The sequence below is a fragment of the Panicum virgatum genome, chromosome 9N, assembly GCF_016808335.1.
Source record: "Panicum virgatum strain AP13 chromosome 9N, P.virgatum_v5, whole genome shotgun sequence".
Classification (NCBI taxonomy): Eukaryota; Viridiplantae; Streptophyta; class Magnoliopsida; order Poales; family Poaceae; genus Panicum; species Panicum virgatum.
Window position 1 is genome coordinate 20,884,811 of NC_053153.1, and position 26,894 is coordinate 20,911,704.

At 54.3% G+C, this 26,894-nt stretch overlaps 1 pseudogene; it reads left to right on the forward strand.

Annotated features, from left to right (window-relative positions):
* On the forward strand, positions 1–26,871 carry LOC120688830 (annotated as a pseudogene).
* Positions 26,872–26,894: the final 23 nt, after the last annotated feature.

The following is a 26,894-nucleotide window of genomic DNA, read 5'->3' on the forward strand; positions in this document are numbered from 1 at the left end:
TTGGGTTTTAAGGCTGACGTCACGAACCCGCTCAGGCCTCTCCTCCATGGATCGGTTCAAATCAGCGGTGCCGGCCGAGCTCCGGCGGGCCATCGGCGAGGGTACGGCTGCCGACCTCCCCGCCACCACCTCTAGCCTGCTCGCCTTCTTCGACAGCCTCCCACTCTTCCACCAGGTGACCACCACCCACCCGCACCCTTGGTTTCTCGATGCCCCTCTATCCCAGGAGGCACGAGCGTGGCTGCTAGGCCGCTGGTCTGATTTGGTTATTTTCCGCTGCGCAAGGTTATGCGAGAGCTGACCGACCCGGAGCTTGCTCTGTGTCACAAGGACAAGGGGAGGGCAGTCGAATTGAAGGGCAACGGCAATGCGTGCTTTTCAAGGAGGGAATTTCGGGAGGCTCTCGGGTTCTATTCGCAGGTTTCCGTCTCTCTTTTTTTTTGAAACTTGGGGATTCGCTTTTTACTTTTGTTGTGGAAATCGCGCAACTGCTGTAGAAATTTACTGATAGCTTGTAATTTCTTACCGTGCCAAGAAAGCATATCAACTTGACAGCTAAAAGAATTACAGAGAAACAGTAGATGTGTGATAGGTTGGACCTTGAGCTAATCTAAGTGCAGCATTTCAGTGTTTTGCTACAATCTTATGAATGTACTCCCTCCATTCTTAAATATACGATGTTCAGGACAAGTTCATTGAACTAATTAATTTGTCCTAAACGTCATCTATTTATGAATGGAGGGAGTAACACTTAATTCAAAATGTAGATGCCTCTGTAGTTATGATGAGCAGATTCACCCATCGTAAATCCGTAACACCAAATTTAAGCAGTTAGTTTTCCAGCATCCTATAATTCGCTTTCATAGGACTATAAGAGAAAATAACTTGTCAGTCATGGCTAATTCGTTATAAATACACTTGTCATTATGATTAGGTTCCAGTAACTGACTTCTTGCAAGCCAAGTTCAGAAGTTATTGTATTTTCACCATCGAAGTTCTTGGGCAGTTAGAATGTCAAAATACTGGAATATTTAGTTATTTACACAAAACTGATCCCCTCCCATCCAGTTGTAACGATGAATTGATTATTTTTATGTGGCTGATTGATGGATATTCTATCAGGATAATAACATATTATTTACATCATACAGGCATTGCGTCATGTCCCGGTTTATTCAGATGGCACGGATGCGGACTTGGTATCAGCAATATATGCCAATCGTGCTTCGACCATGCACGTTAGTCTTTTTATTGCCTGTTTGCTAAATATGGACAGTGGACGATGTGTTCTAAGTATTGGGTTTGATAAATATTCGAGTCTATTTGGTTGAAATAGGATTTATACTTGTGGGAGGTGCAGCACAATTCTATATTCCACAAAGCTTTAGAGAGGCGATCAAGATCTGCGAAAAATAATGGATAGCTTGGAATGGACCTACTAAATGTGTTTTCTGCTATTATTTTGATGTCTATTACTGAAACTAATACAGTTCTGTTGGCTTAAGAGTTTATGTATTCTAACCATTCTTTTCAACTATATGCAGAAATTAGGTCTATTTAAAGAGTCTTTAAGGGATTGTGACAGGGCCATTGCTGTTTCATCTAATTATTCTAAGGCACGCCATTTCTGTTTCCCATAATTATACTAAGGTTCTTTGTTTTGGAGATTTCAAGCAAAAACATGGAGGCTACTCTTTTGATTTCACATGTTTCTACATTTCAGGCATGGTACAGGAAGGGAATGGTAAAGGCATCGCTTAAGAATTATTCATCTGCCATACATGATTTGGAGGTTGCGTTGAGTATGGAAGTGACTTCTGTAGGGAAGAGTAACATTGAACAAGAGCTAAAGTTTATGTTACAAAAACAAGAAAATGTCAATGAAGTTGGGACATCAGACTGTGATAGCAAGGATGCAGATTTGCCATTTGCAGGTTATAATTTTTTATGTGCATACTCCTTTCTTTTGTGGAATGCATACTAAGTGGGATATATTGTTTGGCTAACTGACAGAGCAACCTCAGAAGGTTATTATAGAGAGTGTCTCAACGCCCAACAAAGGTAGAGGAATGGCTTCTACCAATGATATCCCACCAGCTTCATTGATACATGTTGAGGATCCTCTGGCTGCGGTATAATTAAAACTCATCCTTTTTTTTATATCAAATGATATTTCTCCATCTTCCTATAGGCTATAGCCATATATGTATTGTTGAAGCCACAACAAATTGCATATAAATCCAATGTCCCTATATATGTGGTCAATGTGCATGCTAGATTGCTTTCTGAGGCCTTATCACATGTCTATGAACCCGTTCTTTCTGGTGCAAATGAATGAATAATTTGATGGATAAGTCTGTGTACTTGGTCTTTGTGGGTGTACTTGGTATTTGTGGGGCTGCACAAGAGGAGATGCTCTTGCTGCAGCACGTTGTGCTTTGCTGCCCCTAGAGGACAGTAAGGACAGCATCTTGACTACCTTTCAGTTGGCATCTAGGACAGACAGCAGTTAGGACTAGCAGTTAGCATCTTGGACTAGTGTCCTTAGCATCTAGCTTGGCTGCCCTGCAGCCCCTTGTATAAATGTATCCCCAGCCCTCCCTTGGGAAGGCATGGCATTGTGAGTGTGAATGAAGAAAAACCAGAAAACTTTCCCAGCTCGAGTGTCATCCTCTCAGCTCAATGAGAGTTAGAATTGAGCTTCTAACAACTGGTATCAGAGCCGTACTTTCCTGTAGGTTGGATATCTCTTGCTCCTCCCCTTCCCAAGAGCTTGTAGCAGCCCAGCCACCACCACCAGCAGCTAACGCAGCAGCAGCAGCTGCTGCTGCACCACCGGCTGCTTCCCCTTTCCCTTCCTCTTCTCCACGCAGAAGCCCCTTGGAGGCGCGCCATGTCCGACGCACCGTCTCAGCGCTCGGTCGCCTCGAGCGCACGGCGTCAGCGAGACGCCGAGCTCGCCGCGGCAGAGGAACGCAGGCGAGCGACGGCTCAAGACGCTGCAGCAGCGGCGAGGGCGGCTAGGCTGGCTGCAGCGGAGCTGGCAGCGGCCAGGGCGGAGGTGGAAGCAGAGGAGGCGGAAGATGCAGCGCATGCGGCGGAGGTTGAAGTTGAGACCTTGCGCGGCAGCCTCAGCGGCTCCATCGCCGGCGACACCACCGCCGACATGGACCTTGAGGAGTTGGCGAGGGAGAGGGCGCGGGAGCGGACCGCGCGGTGGGCAGCAGCCCACCCCCACGGCTCCGGCCTGGACGCCGGCGCGCCCGGCGGCGGCAAACTGGTGGCCCGCGCGCCCCGCGGCGGTGACCTGGTGGCTCACGCGCCCGGCGACGGCGGCGGCGGCCCGCAGGCTGACGGCGGCGCGCAGGGCGGCGGCGGCGCACAGGCTGGCGGCCGCGCCCCTGGCGGTGGCGCGCAGGCCGGCGGCGGCGGCCCAGGAGGCAGCGCGCAGGGCGGCGGCGGCGGCCCAGGAGGCGGCGCGCAGGGCGGTGGCGGCGCTCCTGGCTGGGGCGCGCGCGGCGGCGCCCTCGGCTACCACGACTTCCAGGCGGTGGTCAAGGACGTCGGTCCCGGCGGTGGGTGGCCCACCCTCACCAAGACCAACTACGTCGAGTGGGCCGCGGTCATGGAGGTGAAGCTCCAGGTGCGGCATATGTGGGAGGCAGTCCGGTACGGCGACGTCGACTACGATGAGGATCGACGGGCGCTGGATGCTCTCATCGCAGCAGCCCCGCCCGAGATGCAGTTCATGCTTTCCAAGAAGCGAACTGCCAAGGAGACCTGGGACTCCATCGCTGCGGCACGCATCGGCAGCGATCGAGCCCGCAAGACCACTCTGCAGGCACTTCGCAAGGAGTGGGAGAACCTGGCCTTCAAGCCAGGTGAGGATGTTGATGACTTCGCTCTCCGTCTCAACACTCTGCTGCAGAAGATGGTGCAGTTCGGCGACGACACCTACGACGAGGAGAGAGCTGTCGAGAAGCTCTTCCGCTGCGTCCCCGAGAGGTACAGGCAGACCGCTCGCTCGATCGAGTCTCTGCTGGACCTCTCCACCATGACGATCGAGGAAGCGATAGGTCGCCTCAAGGTCGTCGACAGCGACGAGCCACAGCCTCCCTCGGGAGGCATCTCCATCGGTGGGAAGCTCCACCTCACTCAGGAGCAGTGGGAGGCCCGGCGCGGTGACAGGAGGAGGGGGGAGCCCTCTTCCTCGACTGGTGGCCGCAAGCCGGGGCACGAGGGCGCGCCAAGGGTGGCGCCCGCGGAGACGACGCCTGCCACAACTGTGGCAGGTCCGGCCACTGGGCCAGGGACTGCCCGCAGCGGAGGCGTGGGGGCCAAGCCCACGTCGCGGAGGCCCAGCCGGATGACGAGCCGGCTCTGTTCCTCCTCCACGGGGACATGGAGCCGCATCTGGCGGCACCGCCTGCCACTGCTCTACTCCACCTCGACGAGCCGCGTGCCCGAGTCCTCCTCGGCAACGGTTCCGACGACGACAGGGTCGACGGCTGGTACCTCGACTCCGGCGCCACGTACCACATGACCGGGCGGCGGGAGTTCTTCTCCGACCTGGACGTCGACGTAGGTGGCTCCGTCAGGTTCGGGGACTCCTCCGCCGTGGAGATCAAGGGCGTGGGCTCCGTGATCTTCACCGCCAAGTCCGGAGAGCACCGGATGCTCACCGGAGTCTACTACATCCCGGCGTTGCGGAACTCCATCATCAGCCTTGGGCAGCTCGATGAGAGCGGCTGCCGCGTGGTGATTGACAGCGGGGTCCTCCGCATCTGGGACCACTGTCGCCAGCTTCTCGCCAGGGTGGTTCGAGGGAATAACCGCCTCTACATCCTCCACGTCGGGGTGGCCCAGCCTCTTTGTCTTGCAGCTCGCAGGGACGACGAGGCGTGGCAGTGGCACGAGCGCTTTGGGCACCTTCACTTTGAGGCCTTGAAGCGGCTCAGCGCCAAGGAGATGGTGCGAGGCCTCCCGAGCCTCGACCACGTGGAGCAGCTCTGCGACGTCTGCGTACTGACGAAGCTGACGAAGCAGAGGCGACACTCCTTCCCCCAGCAGGCGAGCTTCCGAGCCAGGGAGCGGCTCGAGCTTGTACACGGGGACTTGTGTGGCCCGGTGACACCGGTCACACCAGGAGGACGGCGCTACTTCCTGCTGCTCGTCGACGACCTCTCCCGCTTCATGTGGGTGATGATCCTCGGCAGCAAGGGAGAGGCTGCGGACGCCATCAGGCGTACTCAGGCTGCTGCGGAGGCGGAGAGCGTCCGCAAGTTGCGCGTGCTGCGCACCAACAACGGCGGCGAGTTCACGGCGGCCGAGTTCGCGGCGTACTGCGCAGATGAGGGCATCCAGCGCCACTACTCCGCATCGTACAGCCCGCAGCAGAACGGCGTCGTCGAGCGGCGCAACCAGACAGTTGTGGGGATGGCTCGGGCCCTCCTCAAGCAGAGGGGGGTGCCGGCCTTGTACTGGGGAGAGGCGGTGGTGACGGCCGTCTACATCCTCAACCGCTCGCCCACCAAGGCGCTCGACGGCATGACGCCGTATGAGGCTTGGCACGGGCGCAAGCCGGCGGTCTCCCATCTGAGGGTCTTCGGCTGCCTCGCGTTCGCCAAAGAGCTTGGCCACATCGCGCTCGACGACAGGAGCACTCCGGGAGTGTTCACCGGCTACGCGGAGGGTTCGAAGGCCTACCGCATTCTCGACCCGGAGACACAGCGTGTGCGCACGGCGCGCGACGTTGTGTTCGACGAAGGGCGAGGATGGGCGTGGGACAAGGCGGTGGACGACGGCTCGGCTCCGACGTACGACGACTTCACCGTCGAGTACGTCCACTTCGAGGGAGCTGGGGGAGTAGGCAGCTCTTCTTCGCCGAGCGTGCCTACCCCGGTCCCCGAGCCTCCACCGACTCCGGCGCCCGCCACACCGACGGCACCACGCCCTTCAGCTACGACTCCAGCTGTGCCGAGCTCCTCGGCTGCACCACCACAGCCGGCGAAGCCGCGCACTCCAGTACCGATAGCCACTCCTCCGGGCACGTCTACTTCGACACCTGCTCGTGCTGAGCACAGTCCGGTGGAGTTCGCTACTCCGCTCTCTCACGACGAGGAGCGCGTCGACGCGTACCACGACGGCGAGCCGTTGCGGTACCATACGATGGAGGGCCTTCTCGGTGATCAGCCGGTGCCGGGACTGGTGCCTCACGACCTGGAGGCGCAGTTGCACCTCGCGTGCGACGACGGCGAGCCTCGGTCTTTCGCAGAGGCCGAGGGACACGCGGCATGGCGTGCCGCGATGCGGTCGGAGATGGACGCGGTTGAGAAGAACCGCACTTGGGAGCTTGGTGACCTCCCTCGTGGTCACCGCGCGATCACCCTTAAGTGGGTGTTCAAGTTGAAGAGGGATGAAGCCGGCACCGTCGTCAAGCACAAGGCTCGTCTGGTGGCACGAGGTTTCGTGCAGCAGGAGGGGGTTGACTTCGACGATGCCTTCGCTCCCGTGGCACGAATGGAGTCCGTGCGACTTCTCCTTGCGCTGGCTGCCCAGGAGGGCTGGCGCGTCCATCACATGGACGTCAAGTCGGCGTTTCTCAACGGCGACTTGAGGGAGGAGGTCTACGTGCACCAGCCGCCGGGGTTTGCAATCCCCGGCAAGGACGGCAAGGTGTTACGCCTGCGCAAGGCCCTCTTGGCTTGCGGCAGGCCCCGAGGGCGTGGAACGCCAAGCTGGACTCCACGCTCAAGGGGATGGGCTTCGAGCAAAGCCCGCACGAGGCGGCCATCTACCGGCGGGGCAATGGAGCAAATGCCCTGCTGGTAGGTGTCTACGTCGACGACTTGGTGATCATCGGCACCAAGGATGCGGAGGTGGCGGCATTCAAGGAAGAGATGAAGGCCACCTTCCAGATGAGCGACCTGGGGCCTCTCTCCTACCTGGTGATCGAGGTGCACCAGGACGACTCCGGGATCACGCTTCGACAGACCGCCTATGCCAAGCGCGTCGTTGAGCTAGCTGGGCTCACCGACTGCAACCCAGCTCTCACTCCGATGGAGGAGAGGCTGAAGCTGAGCCGTGACCAGGGTTTTATTTCCCAACCGGAAACCGGTTACCGCCGCCCTCCGGTACCGGTTTACCGGACCGGTTAGGCCGGTAACCGGTGGAAACCGGTTGAATTCAAATCCAAATTCAAATAAATTCAAATTTTCCCGTGCAACCGGTTCCGACCGGTTTACCGGCCGGTTTGACCGGTTTACCGGTCGGTTTGACCGGTTTGAAATTCAAACGCTCCCGTGCAACCGGTTTACCGGCCGGTTTTACCGGTTTACCGACCGGTTTGACCGGTTTACCGGCCGGTTTGACCAGTTTGATCGGTGGGCCTTCATGGGTCGGCCCATTTTTCTTTTTTTCTTTTTTGATTTAACTTTAAATTCCCACAAACTATACTAAATGAATGAATTTTTGAGAAAATTTGACACCATTAGATTCATCACACCTTGAAGTATTTTTAGGAATTTTTTGGGAATTTTTCATTTTTTGAATTCAAATTTAAAATTTGAATTTTGGCCGGTTGGGTACCGGCCGGAACCGGAACCGGACCGGACCGGTTTGACCGGTAACCGGTCAAACCGGACCGGTTCCCACCGGTTAGGTTAACCTTGGCCGTGACAGCACGACGGAGGAGGTGGACGCCACCCAGTACCGGCGCCTTGTGGGGAGCCTTCGCTACCTCGCCCACACACGGCCGGACTTGGCGTTCTCCATCGGCTACGTTAGTCGGTTCATGGCGGGCTGGAAAAAAAGCTCGTTAAGCTGGCTCGTTTCAAAATTGCTCCGATTACGTTCGTTCTTTTTTTAAAATAAAGATTAGTTGATTTGGAACAAAAGTCAATTTTGGCAGGCTCGGCTCGGCTCGGCTCGTTATGCTCGATTTGAAGTTGCATATCAAACAACGCGGGAGACTATAATAAATACGAATATATTGATTTCGAAGAAAGCTCGAAAAAAGTCGAGGCTCGGCTCGATTCCACCCCTAGTTCATGCAGCGACCGACGACGGAGCACCAGCAGGCCGTGAAGAGGATCATCCGCTATGTTGCGGGGACTCTCGACCACGTTCTCCACTACCCGAGGTGCCCCGGAGCGGCACACTTCGTCGGGTACAGGGACAGCGACCACGCCGGCGACATCGACACCAGCAAGAGCACGAGCGGGATCCTCTTCTTCCTCGGCAAGTGCCTCGTTAGCTGGCAGTCGGTCAAGCAGCAGGTGGTGGCCTTGTCCAGCTGCGAGGCCGAGTACATAGCGGCCTCCACCGCGTCGACTCAGGCGCTCTGGCTCGCTCGACTGCTTAGTGATCTACTCGGCAGAGACACTGGAGCAGTGGAGCTCAGGGTGGACAGCAAGTCCGCTCTGGCCTTGGCGAAGAACCCCGTTTTCCACAAACGGAGCAAGCACATCCGGGTGAGGTATCACTTCATCCGAGGCTGCTTGGAGGAAGGAAGCATCAAGGCGAGCTACATCAACACCAAGAATCAGCTTGCGGGCCTGCTCACCAAGCCCTTTGGGAGGATCAAGTTCCTTGAGCTCTGCTCCAGGACCGGGATGGTTCAATCTTCCCACAAGACGACGCACAAGACTTAGGGGGAGAATGATGGATAAGTCTGTGTACTTGGTCTTTGTGGGTGTACTTGGTCTTTGTGGGGCTGCACAAGAGGAGATGCTCTTGCTGCAGCACGTTGTGCTTTGCTGCCTCTAGAGGACAGCAAGGACAGCATCTTGACTACCTTTCAGTTGGCATCTAGGACAGACAACAGTTAGGACTAGCAGTTAGCATCTTGGACTAGTGTCCTTAGCATCTAGCTTGGCAGCCCTGCAGCCCCTTGTATAAATGTATCCCCAGCCCCCCCTTGGGAAGGCATGGCATTGTGAGTGTGAATGAAGAAAAATCAGAAAACTTCCCCAGCTCGAGTGTCATCCTCTCAGCTCAATGAGAGTTAGAATTGAGCTTCTAACATAATTATTGCTTCTGATTTCAGTTTCCTCATAAGTATGAACTGAAGGTTTGTATGCTTCTTACTTGCAACAGTTGAATGCAGATTATCATGAAATCTTCCCGTGAAACACACTGCCACTTTTGCTTTAATGAAGCTCCAGCAGATGTTGTATTCTGTCCTTTGTGTACAATACCAATTTAATGTTCGAAAAGGTGCCAGGAGCAAGCTTTAGGAGATATTTCTTGTAATCAAGATACTTACCTTGAGTATGATGGTCATGCAATGAGTCTTGCAAAACTGAGCGTAACTTCTAGTTGCAAGTCTCCAAGCTCTATACTGTTTGCTGAACATAGGCATGAATGTGGAGGTGCCCACTGGGCAGCTATTTTACCAGCTGATATAGTTTTAGCTGGACGAATGATGGCACAAGACATAGAAAAAAGGATGCTGTATGGAAAGAATGTTGCTATTTCTGGCCCAAATTTGGTAAATAACTAATTTCTACATGAGCTTGCCATTCTCTTGCGCTGTTAGCATTCAATTATTATTGATAGAATGTATAGCTGTGTGCGTATACTTGAGGCCCATATTGGGCGTGTAGCCCATATTGGGCGGCCCATGTTGGGCGTGTACACCTTCTTGTATTGCAAGCCACATTGGCTATATAATGAGAGGTCACCCCCCCGGATAGGGTGTGCGGTGTTTCCCTATTCCCTCTACCTTTCTACATGGTATCAAGAGAAGGCAACGATCGGCCTTCCGCTTCCGCTCCCTCCCTGCGCTAGGGTTTCCCCCTTGCGCCCCACCTCTCTGCCCTAGGGCGCCATCTCCTGGCGCCGCCCCTCCTCCCCTTGCTGCGTCCCTGATCTAGGGCGCAGGTCTCTCCCCTCCCAGCGCCCCCTCCTCTAGGGCGCAGAAATCCTCGCGCCGCGATCCCCTCGCGCCGCGCCCACCTCCAGGCCGCCGCCCTTGGATCAATCTGATCCAGGCCGCCGCCATGAGCTCCTCCTCTGCCGCCGGGACGGATGGTTCCTCGCCTGTGCTCCCTGCCGCACCAACACAGGCCGTCATCGTCCACCCCTACACCACCGTCAACGTCAAGGCTCACGTTCCCGTGACCCTGGACATGAAGAGCGCCAACTACTCCAAGTGGGCTTCGTTCTTCACGGCGTTGTGCGGCAAGTTCAGCCTCCGCCGCCACATCGACGGCACTGCTGCGCAGCCCAACGACCCAGATTGGGACGTGGCGGAGTGCTGCGTGCGCAGCTGGATCTTCGGGACCGTCGACGACTCCGTCCTCGACCTCGCCGTCACCGACGAGAACCAGACCGCGAACCAACTCTGGGTCGCGATCAAGGCCCTGTTCCGCACCAACACGGCCTCCCGCGCCGTCTTCCTGCTCGAGGAATTCCACACCCTCAAGCAGGGGGATTCCACCATCGACGAGTACTGCCAGCGCCTCAAGTCGAAGGCTGCCGCTCTTCGACAAGTCGGCAACCCCATCTCCGACTCCCAGCTCGTCCTCAGCCTCCTGCGCGGCCTCAACCCTCGCTTCGACTCCACCGCCGACGACATCGCCAACGCCACGGATCTTCCGTCCTTCACGCGTGCCCACGAGCTGCTCTCCCTCAAAGAGCTGCGCCTCGCCAACGACGCGAAGACCACGGCGGCCACTGCCCTCGTCGCCTCCACCACCTCCTGCTGTACCAGTCTCTGCTGCCGCTCCTCCTTCGCGGGCCTCGCTACGGGCGGTAGCATCAAGGGCGGGGACAGCGGAGGCAGCGGCGCGCCCAAGCAGAAGGGCGGCAAGGGCGGTGGCAAGGGTCGCCGATCCGGTGGCCAAGGAGGCAAGGGCAATGGCGGCCCGCAGACCGGCGCCCAGGGCGCCCCGCAGGGAGGCCAGTACCGCCCGATGGGACCCTGGTTCTGCTTCAACCCGTACGCCCCCCAGGATCCCTCGGGTCAGCAGGCCGGCGGCTTCTGGCAAGGCGGCCAGGGCGGGTGGACCGGCGGCCACGGTGGGTGGCAGGGCGGACAGGGCGGGCGCACTCCCGGCCTTCTTGGCGCCAATCCCCAGGCGCACACTGCGTTCGCCCCGGCACAAGTCTCCACTCCGCAGATGTGGGATCAGGCCGGTCTCATTGCCGCCCTGAACCAGATGGCGCTCCAGAACTCCAACTCCTGGGTCATGGACTCTGGCGCTACCTCCCACATGCATTCGTCGGATGGTATACTTTTCTCCCGCCACCCCCCCTCTCATCCCTTCATCACTGTGGGCAATGGTCAGACCATCCCGGTTTCCAGTCATGGCAGCTCATACCTATCCACCCACGCGTCAAATTTTTCTCTTCATAATGTTCTTGTTGTCCCTTCCCTAGTGCGCAACCTTCTTTCAGTTCGCCAGTTCACCAAAGACAACAATTGCACTATTGAATTTGACGCCTTTGGTTTTTCTGTTAAGGATATCCCGACCAGTCGCGTGATTCTTCGCTGCAATAGCTCCGACGGCCTGTACACCGTCCCCGCCAGCCCTGCAGCTCCACACGCCAGCCTCGCCATCTCCACCAGCCTCTGGCATCAGCGTCTTGGTCATCCTGGGGTCGCCACCATAGAGTTGCTTAGAAATAATGCTTCCATCCAGTGTAATAAATCTAGGCAAACTCTTTGTCATTCATGTCAACTTGGCAAGCATGTGCGTCTGCCATTCAGTACCTCTAATTCTGTCAGTACTACGCCCTTTGAATTAGTTCACTGTGATGTCTGGACCTCTCCTGTAGCGAGTATTTCGGGTGCTCAGTATTACCTCGTTGTTCTTGATGATTTCACACATTTTTGCTGGACTTTCCCTCTTGTTCACAAGTCCGAGGTTGCTGGTCATCTAACCAACTTCTGCAGCTTTGCCCAGACCCAGTTCGGCCTTCCCGTTAGAGCTGTTCAGGCTGATAACGGCACTGAGTTTGTCAATAATGCTCTCGCCGCCTTCTTTGCATCCCGAGGCATTCATTTACGGCTCTCGTGTCCTTACACCTCCCAGCAGAATGGTAAAGCCGAGCGTGCTCTTCGGACCATCAACAATAGCATTCGCACCCTGCTTATCCATGCCGGCATGCCGCCCAAGTATTGGGCCGAGGCCCTCGCTACGGCAACCTACCTCCTAAACCGGTGCCCCTCCTCTGCTGTTCAGAACAGAGTTCCCTATGAGCTGCTATACCGCCAGCCACCCGACTACACCCATCTTCGCGTTTTCGGCTGCCTGTGCTATCCCAACATGACTGCCACTGCCAAACACAAGCTGGCTCCACGTTCTACAGCTTGTGTCTTCCTTGGTTATCCCTCTTCTCACAAGGGGTACCGATGTCTCGACCTCACCACTCGGCGGATCATCATCTCTCGCCATGTTGTGTTCGACGAGACCCGTTTTCCATTCAGTGCTGACTCATCCAGTGCGCCCCCGAGCTCTCTGGATTTTCTTCTTTCAGGTCACGCCGCGCCGGTGCTTCGCACTGCAGCAGCGGCCCCTACTGCGGTCGCTCCGTCGCTTGTCGACGTTGAGCAGCCGCGCCCCCGTGCTCACCTGGACCTCTTCGAGGACCCTGCTGTCCTCCAGGTTGGGCCGGTTGTCGGCCTGGCACCGGCTGCAGCCCCGGCCGGCCCTCCCCCAGCTCCGGCCGCCCTCCCTCCACTCCGGGTGTACACTCGGCGTCGAACTCCGAGGGCTCCTGCGGCTCCACCAGCACCTGCGCCACCTGCTGCTGGTCCAGCAGCTGCGTCACCGGCACCTGTGCCTGCTGCTGCAGGTCCAGCAGCTGCACCTCCTGTGGCGGCACCTCCACCGCCACCTCCACCACCGCCTCCACCGCCGACCTTGGTCACCCGGCCTGTGACGCGGTCTCAGACAGGCTCTCTGCGGCCTGTTGAGCGCTACGGCTTCACCCCGTCTTCGGGACCTACGGCTCAGATGGCTTTCGTCGCTACTGCCGCCTCCCCGATCCCGGGGAACTACAGGACTGCTCTGGCGGATCCGCAGTGGCGGGCTGCCATGGCTGAGGAGTTCCAGGCACTCGTCGACAATGACACTTGGCGGCTCGTTCCCAAGCCCCCTGGTGCCAATGTTGTGACGGGCAAGTGGATTTATAAACATAAATACCACTCCGACGACACTCTTGCCCGTCACAAGGCTCGCTGGGTCGTTCGCGGCTTCACCCAGCGGCACGGCGTCGACTACGGCGAGACGTTCAGCCCTGTCGTTAAGCCTGCCACGATTCGGGTCGTTCTCAGCATCGCCACTTCACGACACTGGCCGATCCACCAGTTTGATGTGAAGAATGCCTTCCTCCACGGACGCCTGGAGGAGATCGTCTACAGTCAGCAGCCTCCTGGCTTCGTCGACCCTGCCCATCCTGACCATGTTTGCCTGCTGCAACGCTCTCTCTATGGTCTGAAGCAGGCTCCGAGGGCGTGGTACCAGCGCTTCGCTACCTACCTTCGCCAGCTGGGTTTCGTCGCCTCGGCCACCGACACCTCCCTCTTTGTACTTAAGGAGGGAGGTGCCACCGCCTACCTGCTGGTGTACGTCGACGACATCATCCTCACGGCTTCTTCGTCGGACCTGCTCCGGCGGATCACAGCTCGTCTTCACTCCGAGTTCGCCATGACGGACCTTGGAGAGCTGCATCACTTCCTCGGGATCTCCGTCACGCGCTCCTCCGACGGGCTGTTTCTCAGCCAGCGCCAGTACGCGCTAGATCTACTCCAGCGGGCAGGCATGGCCGAGTGTCACTCTACATCGACACCTGTTGACACTCGCGCCAAGCTCTCGGCTACAGAGGGTCCTCCTGTCGCCGACCCCTCTGAGTACCGGAGCCTCGCCGGCGCTCTCCAGTACCTGACCCTGACGCGTCCGGATCTCGCATATGCAGTACAGCAAGTCTGTCTGTTCATGCATGACCCCCGGGAGCCTCACCTTGCGCTGATCAAGCGCATTCTTCGTTATGTGAAGGGCTCCCTGTCAGCCGGCCTCCACATCGGCAATGGGCCGGTTGACAAGCTGGTCGCCTACTCCGACGCCGACTGGGCAGGCTGCCCCGACTCCCGCCGCTCTACATCAGGCTTCTGCGTCTTCCTTGGAGACAGCTTGGTGTCCTGGTCGTCCAAACGACAAACCACGGTGTCCCGGTCCAGTGCGGAGGCCGAGTACCGGGCTGTTGCTCATGTGGTCGCCGAGTGTTGCTGGCTGCGCCAACTCCTTCAGGAACTTCATGTTCCGCTGAAGGTGGCTACCGTGGTCTACTGCGATAATGTCAGCGCTGTCTACATGACTGCCAACCCGGTCCACCACCGCCGGACCAAGCACATTGAGATCGACATCCACTTCGTCCGCGAGAAGGTGGCTCTCGGCGAAGTTCGTGTTCTTCATGTGCCGTCACAATATCAGTTCGCTGATATCATGACGAAGGGGCTTCCTGTGCAGCTGTTTCAGGATTTTCGGTCTAGCCTTTGCATCCGGAATCCTGATGCTTCGACTGAGGGCGGGTGATAGAATGTATAGCTGTGTGCGTATACTTGAGGCCCATATTGGGCGTGTAGCCCATATTGGGTGGCCCATGTTGGGCGTGTACACCTTCTTGTATTGCAAGCCACATTGGCTATATAATGAGAGGTCACCCCCCCGGATAGGGTGTGCGGTGTTTCCCTATTCCCTCTACCTTTCTACAATTATAGCATAGGTAATGTCATATCACAAAATAATGAGCTAAGTTGACTAATGCAGGATCTTGTTCACCATTATGATCATCATTCGCCTGCTAACAAGTTGGAGTCTCAGATATATGCAATTGCCCTATTATTATGCCTCCAAAACCATTATAGGTCAGATCTTTCATGGACCGAAGATTCTTTATCACAGGTATATATGAAATATATCTTTGAGACTCCCATACTAATATATCTGGTTAAAGAGTATGGTCTGAATCCGAACTTGATGACAGTTTCAGTTCCATAATTTTTTAATTATTGTATAATTAGTTAAATACTAAATTGGGTCAAACATCTTGATCCATACTTTCTCGGTGGACATTTGTTAAGTATATCAAGGCCCATGGTCCATGAGGATCTCTCTCTCTCTCATCATCATCAGTCCTAATAAACTTATATCCTCACAAATCATTCTAAGGTAAGATGGAATGAAAGCAAGGTTTAGGATAGGGTTAGTGTTTGGGGATTAATTTCCTTGTATTCCTCCAAACCCTAGAGGGTGGGTAATATAGTATGGATTACCGGCGCAGCGGAGTTCAAGATTGGAGAACAAAGAAAGCACACAGGGACAACCCCCCCTCCCGCAGCCACAACTAGCCACCTGCTACGTTGAGGTTGCAGCGAAACTCCGAGAAAGTCGAGGAGGGGAGACTCTTGGTGAAGATGTCGGCAAACTGGGAGATGGTTGGGACATGGAGTACCCGAACATCGCCGATAGCGACCCAGTCGCTAACGAAGTGCAAGTCGATCTCCACATGCTTCGTCCGTTGATGCTGAACGGGGTTGGTGGAGAGGTACACGACGCTGACAGTAGACGAGCGTGCTCTTGGAGAGCGGGCTGGAGAGCCTACCGGAGTCACGCCGTTAGCGACAGCACGGTACTCCGCCTCGGCACTGGAGCGGGAGACAACTGGTTGCCGCTTGGACGACCAGGAGACAAGATTGCTGCCCAGGAAGACGGCATAGCCGGAAGTGGAGCGGCGAGTGTCCGGACAGCCAGCCCAGTCAGCGTCGGTGTAGACAACCAGCTCAGCAGAGGGGGAGCGGTGAAGAACCAGGCCGAGGTCAACAGTGCCACGGACATAGCGGAGGAGACGCTTCAGCGCAGCAAGATGTGAGTCTCAGGCAGGGGCGGATCTACAGGGGGGCTGAGGGGGCTCCAGCCCCCCTACTCCCCAAAACACCATGGAAAATAGAGGTAAGAAGGAGGGAGAAGAAGAGGAAAGAAAGGAGGGAGGAAGAAGAAAGGGGGGGCTGGAGGAAGAAGAAGGGAGATGAGCCCCCCCAAAAGACAAATCTTGGATCCGCCACTGGTCTCAGGGATCATGCATATGAAGACAGATCTGCTGAACGGCATATGTGAGATCCGGCCTGGTGAAAGTGAGGTACTGCAAGGCTTCAGCAAGACTCCGGTAGGCAGTAGGATCAGCCACGAGATCACTCAGAGCAGCAGACAGCTTCGCTTAAGTGTCGACAGGAGTGGAGCATGGTTTGCAATCAGTCATCCCAGCCCGCTCCAGAATATCAAGTGCATATTGCCGCTGGTGAAGGAGAAGGCCAGACGGGCGAGGCTCAACAGTAACACCCAAGAAGTGATGAAGCTGACCAAGATCCTTCATAGCAAACTCCTGCTGCAGAGAGGAGATGATGCGCTGAAGCAGCTGCTGATTGGAGGCTGTGAGCACAATGTTATCGACATAGAGCAGCAAGTAGGCTGTCGCATCCCCACGGCGGTAGATGAGCAGAGAAGTGTCAGACTTAGCCTCGGTGAACCCCAATGTCAGCAAGACGTGGCGAACCGAGAATACCAAGCCCGAGGAGCCTGCTTCAGACCATAGAGAGACTTGTTGAGCCGACAGACCATGTCCGGACGACTGGAGTCCACAAATCCCGTTGGCTGAGAACAGTAGACTGTCTCTGATAGAGTGCCATGAAGAAATGCATTTTTCACATCCAGTTGGTGCACAGGCCAAGAGCGAGAGAGAGCGAGCGAGAGGACCGTGCGCACTGTAGCAGACTTCACCACTGGACTGAAGGTCTCATCATAGTCCACACCAGGCCGCTGGGTGAAACCCCGGAGAACCCAGCGAGCCTTGTAGCGATCCAGTGTGCCATCAGCCCGACGCTTATGCGTACAGACTCCAGATCCACTTGCCAGTGACGACACTGCAACCAGACGGACGCGGCACGAGGTCCCACGTCTGGTTGGCAAGGAGAGCGGCGTACTCCTCTTCCATTGCGCGACGCCAGTGAGGATCCGCCAAGGCGTCGCGGACAGAGGAGGGTACTGGAGAGATCCGCGGCTCTCCCTCGGTGGCGGAGAGAGTCGCGGACTGAGAAGCCATCCGCCGAGTCACCATGGGATGAATATGACTAGGGTCCCGATGGATGACGGGCGGGTGGTACACCTCCGGCTCGACACAAGAGCGAGACGGTGGAGGTAGAGGTGGCGGCGGCGACGGCACCGGTGGAGGTGGCGGTGGCGACGCTGGAGCCTCTGGAGCCGGATGCGGCGCCGGTGCCGGCACCAAACGACGTCGGTATACCTGCACCGGCTGAGCGTAGCGCGCAAGTGCAGGAGGAGGCACCGGGGCCGCGCGTGGCACAGCAGGAGACACCGGGGCTGCGCGTGGCGCGACAGGAGACACCAGGGCCGCGCGTGGCGCGACAGAAGGCACCGGAGCCGCGTGTGGCGCGACAGAAGGTATCGGGGCCTCGCGAGGTGCAGCCGGTATCACTGGAGGCGGTGCCGGTGTACCGGGAAGAACTGTAGGGAAAGGACAGACAGACAAAGGTGGCTGAACCACCGGGTCAGACGAAAACAGGGACTCCAACTCGGGGTCAGGTGAAGGTGAAGTGGTGGGGTAGGGGAAATCCGACTCATCAAACACAACGTGTCGGGAGATAAGGATCCGGCGAGAGGAGAGGTCAAAGCATCGGTATCCCTTGTGGTCAGGGGAGTAACCAAAAAACACACAACGAGTCGAGCGGGGTGCCAACTTGTGAGGAGCAGTGGCGGAGATGTTAGGATAACATGCACACCCGAAGACACGAATGTGGTCGTAGCTGGGAGGGGTACTGAAAAGAGCGTGGTGAGGAGTGGGAGCAGGAGAAGCTGTGGATGGAAGGCGGTTGAGCAAGTAGGTGGCGGTGTGGAGACTCTCAGCCCAGAAGCGAGGAGGCAGAGAGGCCTGGATCAGAAGGATGCGCATGATGTCGTTCGTCTTGCGAATCATTCTCTCAGCCTTGCCGTTCTAAGGAGAGGTATACGGAAAAAAACATGCGCAGCTGAACACCCCGAGAGAGGAAGAAAGAACGGGAGGTGGAGTTGTCGAACTCACGCCCGTTGTCACACTGGACGGCCTTAATGGTGAAGCCGAACTAAGTGGACGCCCAGGCAAAGAAGTGGAGGAGGGTGGGAAAGGTCTCAGATTTGGTGCGCAAAGGAAAAGTCCAAGAGTAATGAGAGAAATCATTAACCACCACCAGATAGTATTTATAACCAGAAATGCTGGGTACAGGAGAAGTCCACATGTCACAATGAATAAGATCAAAAGCATGTGTCGCATGTGAAGAAGAAGAAGAAAAATGAAGTCTAACATGACGACCAAGCTGGCACGCATGACAAAGATGCTCAGCAGGAGCCCTAGTACAAGAAACATCAGTATTACGACTAAGCCGAGCCAAAACATCGCGGCCGGGGTGACTAAGCCGGCGGTGCCAGGTGGTGGAAGACGGCGTCATGGCAACGACAGCAAATGAAGAGGAAGTCGAAGGCGAAGCAGCGGAAGCAGGAAGACGAAGGGTGTAAAGGGGCCCCGAGCTGTCACATCGGAGTAGCGGACGCCGGGAAGTCGAATCCTTCACAGTAAGACCAGATGAGTCAAATTCAATGGAACAAGAATTGTCAGCAGTAAACTGGCGAATGGAAAGAAGATTATGAATCATCTGAGCAGCAACAAGAACATTAGGAAAGCGGAAAGAACCAGGAGCAGAACCCACGGCGGTGACAGGAAGACAGGACCCGTCGCTAACCATGATGGAAGAACAAGATGGATGTGGGGGTCGGACAGAAGAGAGGATACCGGCATCTGGGGTGGTGTGGAAGGAGGCACCCGAGTCGGCAATCCACTCGGTGCTGAAGGACTGCGCCAGCGCGGCCTGGTCCCATCCCCCAGGCCAGGTGGGTGGCTGGCTGGGCTGAGCGGGTGGAGTCCAGGGTGACGCGAACAGGGGAACAGCACCGGTGAACATGGCCGCCGGCTGCTGTGGGCGAGAGCCCCCCCTCCCTGACTCTGGAACGGCCACCTCTGTTCTCAAGGCGTCGCCTAGACGTCGCCTAGGCGTCCAAGCGCCGTCCACCGATTTGCACCTTGCTCGCCTAGGCGCTCGCCTTACTCGCCTAGGCGTCCAGCCGCCCCACCTTGCTAGGCGTCCGCCTTACCGCCTTGAGAACAGAGACGGCCACATCGAGATGCGCCCTGACCATGAGTTGCTGAAGGATGGCCAGGGCGTACCTCCAGAGGCAGGGGCAGGAGCGGGAGATGGGTCCCTACCAGAGCCACCACCGGTACCAGCAGCACCAGAAGCAGGGCCACCAGTACCACCACCACCACGTCCCCCCGTCGACGACGTCCAGCACGGCCCCCCCGACCCGGGCTGCCCGGTGGGAGGAGCACCAAGGAGGTAGGTGGCTGGCGAGGCGGAGGAGGCCGGTGGAGCAGCCACGAGCACGGTGGAGGAGGACGAGGAGGAGCCGGTCGCGGGACCCCTGGTGATCTCCTCGAGAACAAGGTCGTCCCGGACCTGCAGGAAGGAGGAGAAGGGCCTCTGGCGGGTGATCCATGTCCGCAGGTGGTCGTAGGTGGAGCTGAGACTGAAAGGATCTTGATCACACGATGTCGTAGCCTAGAGGGGGTTGAATATGCTTTTTTCAAAATTTAGCACTTAATCCCTGCTGGGACTGCCTGGACCGGTCAGACCGGTCCACCAGACCGGTCAGACCGATCTGATCAGACCGGCAGACCAGCAGCAGGGAAAAATCCCCTCTCGAGCTTGAACCTAAATGAAACTTGGAGTGTAGCTTTTGTAGAGTATTTCTATCAATATAATTAGCTTCCTACACACAAGTAGAACACAACCAAGTAGATCGAGCGGAAGCACAATTCAAACTCAAGACTATAAATGTAAGGTAAGTAAAACAAACCGAAATGAAGATGATGCAAAGGAGACACGGTGATTTGTTTTACCGAAGTTTGGATTCACCCCGTGCACCCACGTGTGAATCCTACTCTCCGTTGAGGAAGCTTATGGTGACCCCAAGGTCAAGCTATCTTCTCTCTTCACTATATGACCATGCGCCCTCGTTGCACACGATCGCCGTTGCAACAAACTTGCCGCTGCTCACCACAACCTTGGGAGCTAGCCGACGACGCCTAGCCTTCTAGGAGCCGATGCTCCAAGAGTAACAAATGCTTCAATCGAGTTGGCCGACGCAACCTCAAGTATTCAAAAGCTAGGGCTCAATCTCTTTTTGCTCAAATGACTCTCAAGGATTGGATTCACTCAACCCAACTCAAGAATTCAACTTGAATCAAGTAACTCTCACAAAGAGATGTTGGGGAGGACTCTCCAAGTGCTCACAAGGCTCTCAAATGTGTTATGAGTGGAATGGCATCAGCACCCACGAATGGGTGAAGTCATGGGGTATAAATACCCCTCTCACCAAAACTAGCCGTTGTCCCTGTCAGTGTTAGACCGGTCAGACCGGTCACTCAGACCGGTCACTAGACCGGTCACTTTTGAAACTAGCCGTTGGAAGCTCTGCCTGCTCAGACCGGTCAGACGGTCCCCTGGACCGGTCAGACCAGTCCCTCTCTGGCTTTTGCAATTTTAGCTCTCTCTTAGGCTAATCTCTAGGGACTAGTTTGAGCACGTTTGGTATTGTCTAAACCCACTGATGTTGCATCCCTCTTGATAGTACGGCATACCTATACTCAAGTGCATAAATAAAATATACAATTACTACGATTACTTGAGCTTCTTCATAATATCATCATGCCGACCTTTCTTCGATCAATTTCGTGAGGGCATCAACATCTTCAATTTGCATAGGAATGAAATCCATCTTGATTCACAAGTCACTTTCTTCACTTGAATAATGACACTCTTCAACATAGAGCTCTACATGACTCTAGGATCTCCGGCCTTTGACCCGTATCGATTTCTTTGCTCCCCCCAAGCCGTCGCTTGCGTAGTCTCTTGAAACACGCCTCTCGGTCCTCTACCTTTATTCTAGCCGTCCATCTTGAACTCATGTTGATTTATGTCATGCATGAAATCTTCTTTATCAATTTGAATTCTTAATTCAATCTCATATACAAGCTTTTCAATTTGAGACGTTATCTTCAATTTGCTTGCTTCTTTTGTGAACAACCATTTATATAAGTGACAAGTTCTTTCATATTTGATACTATGCATAAACATATCACATCTCATTCACAAAACCTTTACTTATCATTTTGAATCCCATCATAAGTCTAACAAGCCTTTACAAATATTAGAGCCTTTATATCAACCATGAATATTTTACTCTATTTTTCCTTTTCTTGTTTTGCTTGTCACATATATATTATGCCAATGGGATAATTACACTTGCTTGCAACACATGAACCATCTCATTTAGTATCAATTTCTCAATTAAATTTCTACTCATAATCTCATGTAAACAAGTTAGTCCTTTAATCGTGTTGTCAATCAATACTCCAAAATCCACTAGGAGCCTAGATGCTTTCAGAGACCCCGCAGGACATTGAGCACCAAGACCCGGTCGGGCACCGGGCACCCGAGGTCGTGAAGAGCATCGGCCATGCCCTTCATCCTCCTGCAGAACTCACCAACGGAGAGATCCCCCTGCTCGAAGGTGCGGAAGGTGGCGTCGAGCTGGAGAGCGCGAAACTCGGCGTTGTCGAGGAACTGCCCCTCGAGCGCCAGCTAGGCCTGTCGTGCGGTGCCGCCGTGAGTCCTGACGATGTCCTGTAGATCTAGGGAGATGATCCCAAAGATCTAGGACAGGGCGACGCTGTCAAGGTGCAGCCACACCACGTCCCGCGCCTCGACCGGTGTGTCGAGGACGACGTGGTCGTCAAGGGCGTAGCGGCGGAGGGCGAGGAGGACCTGGTCCCGCCAGCGCCCGTAGGAGGACGTAGGGTCGAGGAGGACGAAGACCAGGGCCTTGATATTCTGGACGCCGGCGGCCTGGAGGTGAAGCTGGGCGACCATGGTCGGTCGGGTCGAGCCGGGGTCGAGATCCCGAGGGCGGAGCCTGGTGGGAAGAAGAGGCGGTGTGCTCAGCGAAGGGGACGACGAGCTGCTGGCCGGAGGAGAGGAGAACGTAGTGCTCCGCCTCGGCGACCCGGCGAGCAAGGGCGTCGGCCGTGGAGCGCTCGCGCTCCTAGGCGATGGCAGCCGCGCGGACCCGCTCCTGAGCCGCCGCAGCCTCGGACTTGGCGGTGAGGAGGGCCGCGGCAAGAGCGGCATCAGCCGGAGCAGCTCCGGTGACGAGGGGCGGCGTCCCGCGGAAGGCGGCGGCGGCGAACGGCGCGTCCATGGGTGCATACCCAGCCCGCGCCAGGGAGGAGGGGCGAAGGCCGCACCACTCGCGTCCGCGCCCACGGCTGCGGCGGCGGCCCCGCCCACCGCGCCCGCACCCACGCCCATGGCTGTGGCGGCGGCGGCAGCGGCGGCGGTGCCCGCCAGGCCCGCGCCCAGGGCGGGCGGATCCGGCGCTTCCAGGGCCGGTGGGGCGGGTAGGGGAGAGGCACCACGGCGGCGAGGGCGGCGGCGGCTTGAGGGAGGGAGGGATAGGGAAGAGGTGCATCCTTCCACACCACCTCAGATGCCGGTATCCTCTCTTCTGTCCGACCCCCATCCCTCTTGTCCTTCTTCCATCATGGTTGGCGACGGATCCTGTCTTCCTGTCACCGCCATGGGTTCTGCTCCTGGTTCTTTCCGTCTTCCTAATGTTCTTGTTGCTCCTCAGATGATTCATAATCTTCTTTCCATTCGCCAGTTTACTGCTGACAATTCTTATTCCATCGAATTTGACTCCTCTGGTCTTACTGTGAAGGATTCGGCTTCCCGGCGTCCGCTCCTCCGATGTGACAGCTCGGGGCCCCTTTACACCCTTCGTCTTCCTGCTTCCGCTGCTTCGCCTTCGACTTCCTCTTCGTCTGCTGCCTTTGCCATGACGTCATCTTCCACCACCTGGCACTGCCAGCTTGGTTACCCCGGCCGCGATGTTTTGGCTCGGCTTAGTCGTAGTACTGATGTTTCTTGTACTAGGGCTCCTGCTGAGCACCTTTGTCTTGCGTGCCAGCTTGGTCGTCATGTTATACCATTTTTGGGGATTAATTTCCTTGTATTCCTCCAAACCCTAGAGGGTGGGTAATATAGTAGCCTTTACATGGACCTCTAGATGGGCCTAAACCATACACACCAACAGTTAGGACTAATCAAACCCACCCACTATTCAAAATTTGCGCTCTGTTTTACTCTTGTCTATCTCTGATCTGCCGTTCACCTTGAATCGTGCTGTCCGTCATGGCTTTGCTGCTTGTCAGCTGCAGAATTGACATATCCAATCTCCTTGGGGGATTACCAGTTTCAGATTCTTCTGTAACCTTATGCACATCTCACCAATAACAGTATTAGTTGAACTTCTTTCTGTGCAGGACTCTTTAGCACGTTTTTTATTTTTCTGATACATGGAAAACTAATTGTTTTTCTTAACATGCAAGAATTTGTGTCATTCTATTTAGAAGAACAAAAGTAGGTACAGAATGATAGATCTTTTAACTTGCAGCTTATGTGAACACATCAACCCAAACAAAATAAAGAAAGCAGACCAATGAGGATAGTACCGAACTTTTTCCCTGAATTATACAGAAATTATGGAGTATCGCATTCACATTTTGTTATTGGGAACGAAGAAACTTATTTGTTGATTACCATTTCAGCTGGTTCTTTTAATATTTCAAATTAAAGTCAATTCAATTGCTATTGTTCATATGAAATCAATGGATGGAGGCCCAGAACTCACAGCAAATAGAGGTGTTTCTGCAGCTGAAGGTGCAAACATGTGTAGTGTGGAGCAGGTCTGTCTTTTCAATACTTGCTTTATGTGATTTTTTTGTGAGAGCAATAGGTCATCCTGTTATTAAAGTCTGCACTAGTTGCATATGTTTCTCTCAAGCTGATAGAAGTATAGATGGCAATTGTCAACCGAGCAGCTGAAAATTGGGGGAAAAAAACAAAATAAAAATGGAAACAATGGTAGCATTCGAGGTTATTTCAAAATTATTATATCAACTATCAAGTAACTACAAATCATATTATATGAGGCTAGGTTATTAGCATAAAAGGCACCTCACTCTAAATTGTTGTCTTTTGATTTTGATGTGATCTTGTGCCTGCTTATTTTAACCTTTGTCTTATGTTTTGTTTGCATGCTGTTAGGTCAGGGTTGCTCAAGCTATTTATGCATCTGGTAGCCTGTTCAATCACTCTTGTCGGCCCAATGTACATGCATATTTTCTTTCACGCACTCTCGTTCTAAGATCTACAGAATTTATAAAATCCGGGAGCCCAGTTGAACTGTCATATGGCCCACAGGTTTCACTGAACTCTGCAGTTCTATCCATCTCTCTGGATCAGAGATGTAATGTCTTACGCTTTGAAATTTTTCTGCTTCTCATTATAGGCTGGTGAGATGCATCTTCCAGACAGGCAGAAGTCACTTCAGGAGAATTTTTTTTTTCTCGAACACGCAGGAGAGCTGCGTATCATTGTATTGATAGAAGAAGAAAAATGAGTCATACATAGACCCAAACACACCCAACACACCCCCTTAGCCCTTCGCTACTAATCACCTGCTAAAGAAAGACACTAAAACCGACCCAAACATCTAGACCTCACCCTGGATATCAAGCAAGGTAAGGCCCCTAGCTCCTGCCAAGCTCCACAAGTGCGCTTCCTCAGAGGCCAAAGAAATGGCAGCAGCGACACTTGGGCTGGACCCATTAAAAACACAATTGTTTCGGTGTCTCCAAAGGCACCAGGCACCAAGGATGACTAGAGAGTTCAGACCCTTCCTTAGATCCCCCACGACTGAAGCTTCCGCCTTTTCCCACCAATCATCAAAGTTAATGTCCTGGGGCTGAGGGGCAAGCGAGATGAGGCCAAACCGCTGAAAGAGGGAGAACCAGAATTGTCTCGAGAACACACACCCGACAAGCAAATGTTGGATATTTTCTTCCTCTTGATCGCAGAGCAAACATTTGGCTGGATGAGGGAGGCCTCGTCGAGCTAGTCTGTCGGCTGTCCAACAGCGATTATGAGCAACCAGCCACATGAAAAATCGACATTTAGGAGGAGCATGAGACTTCCAGATTCTCTCTGCAGGTTTGAAGTAAACAGCACCCTGAAATAGGACCTCATATGCTGATTTTGCAGAATATTCTCCTGAGTTGGATAACCTCCAAATGTGTTTATCAGGAGTCCCAACTTGCAGTTCAACCATACTGAGGAGGTCCCAAACCTCGAGGAATTCCACTAATCCTTCCACCGAAATTGCACCCTGGATATCTTCTAACCATTTTTCATTGGTCAGAGCCTCACGCACCGTCCGCTTGTTAGCCCTTCTTTTGGAAACTAAATCAAACAACCGGGGTGCAATATCAGAATCAACTTACTACAGGTCCAAAGAGAATTTTGTCCATGTTTCCGTAGGAGGATCTTATATCTGCAAACTATCATTGCCTGTACGGTTATTTTCATACAGATATGGTTTTAAAAGTCTTTCCAATTATTTAATTGTTATGGATGAAATCATGCTGTGTCTTTTTTTAGGATGTGTCAAAGGTTAGTAAGGACATGGAGAAGGTCGCTAGAGCTCTTTTTGGAAATAGTGGTGTCAGCCTGAACATAGATCCTGGATGCTGCATGAATTGTAGATCCCATATTGATGTGTCATCTGCTGCTGCTACATCACACACGGAAGTGTCAAAGATCAATAGGTATGTTCTTCATAATTTCTTGTGAAACTAGCAAATTTGATTGCATCTGTAAATGTTGGGCCTTCATCCATACCAGAAATTGTAATAGCAATTGCACTTCACAGGTTGAAGGAGATTACATTGCTAGACAAAACTCTCATCCCAGAGGCACTACAATCTCTAAAACAAGTCAAGAAGCTGAGACATCCATGTAGCAAGGCTCTTGCCCAGGTTAGGCTGCATAGTTACTCCCCTTTGTTCAAATTTCATATCCAAGTTCGCCTTGTGCTTGCTTTACACATAAGTTGTGTGTTTATCAACATATGGAAATGTATAGGCTGAAGACACAATTGCAGAGGCCTTCGTAAAGGTAGGAGACAAAGAACAAGCACAAAAGCATTGCGAGGCATCAATTCAGGTAGCCCTTTTTCCTTATCCCAACTGTTACTCAAGATATTTAGGTGTCAAGGGCCTGCTGATCAGCATCTTTATGCAAAGGAGATGTGTATGTGCAAGTGCATTATATTCTGAAAAGTGTTGTTATGCTGCAGATCCTCGAGAAGCTGTACCACCCGAAACACATTGCCATTGCACACGAGCTAATCAAGCTTGTTTCAATTCTGCTGTCCCTGGGAGATGGGGCAAGTGCAGCAGCCACATTCGCACGAGCGGAGGCAATATTCTCTCTGTATTATGGGTCTCATATGGAGAAAATTTTAGCATACCTGGGTACCCTGAAGAGAGCTGTCCATTGCGAGTCCACCTGAGCATGCTGCCAATCTACAGTCAGAAATGGTCCCCACGGTTCTGCGGAATCACATACTCCAATGTAACACTTACCAAGCAATGGTATTCTAGGGGAAAAAACAAAAATACTACCATATACACCAAAGCACTATACGATAATAGTGCTTGATGCAGTTCTGTTTGATTCTGGATAGATGAAACGAGAAAACACAAATTAGCTCAAGCCAGTTCCTGGCTTCTGGATTTTCAAGAATGAGTTTCCGAGATTTTAGGAGTGCTCATCTTAATCAAGAGTTTCTGAATTTTATGGAATTCTGGTGCGAACTACACTTGAG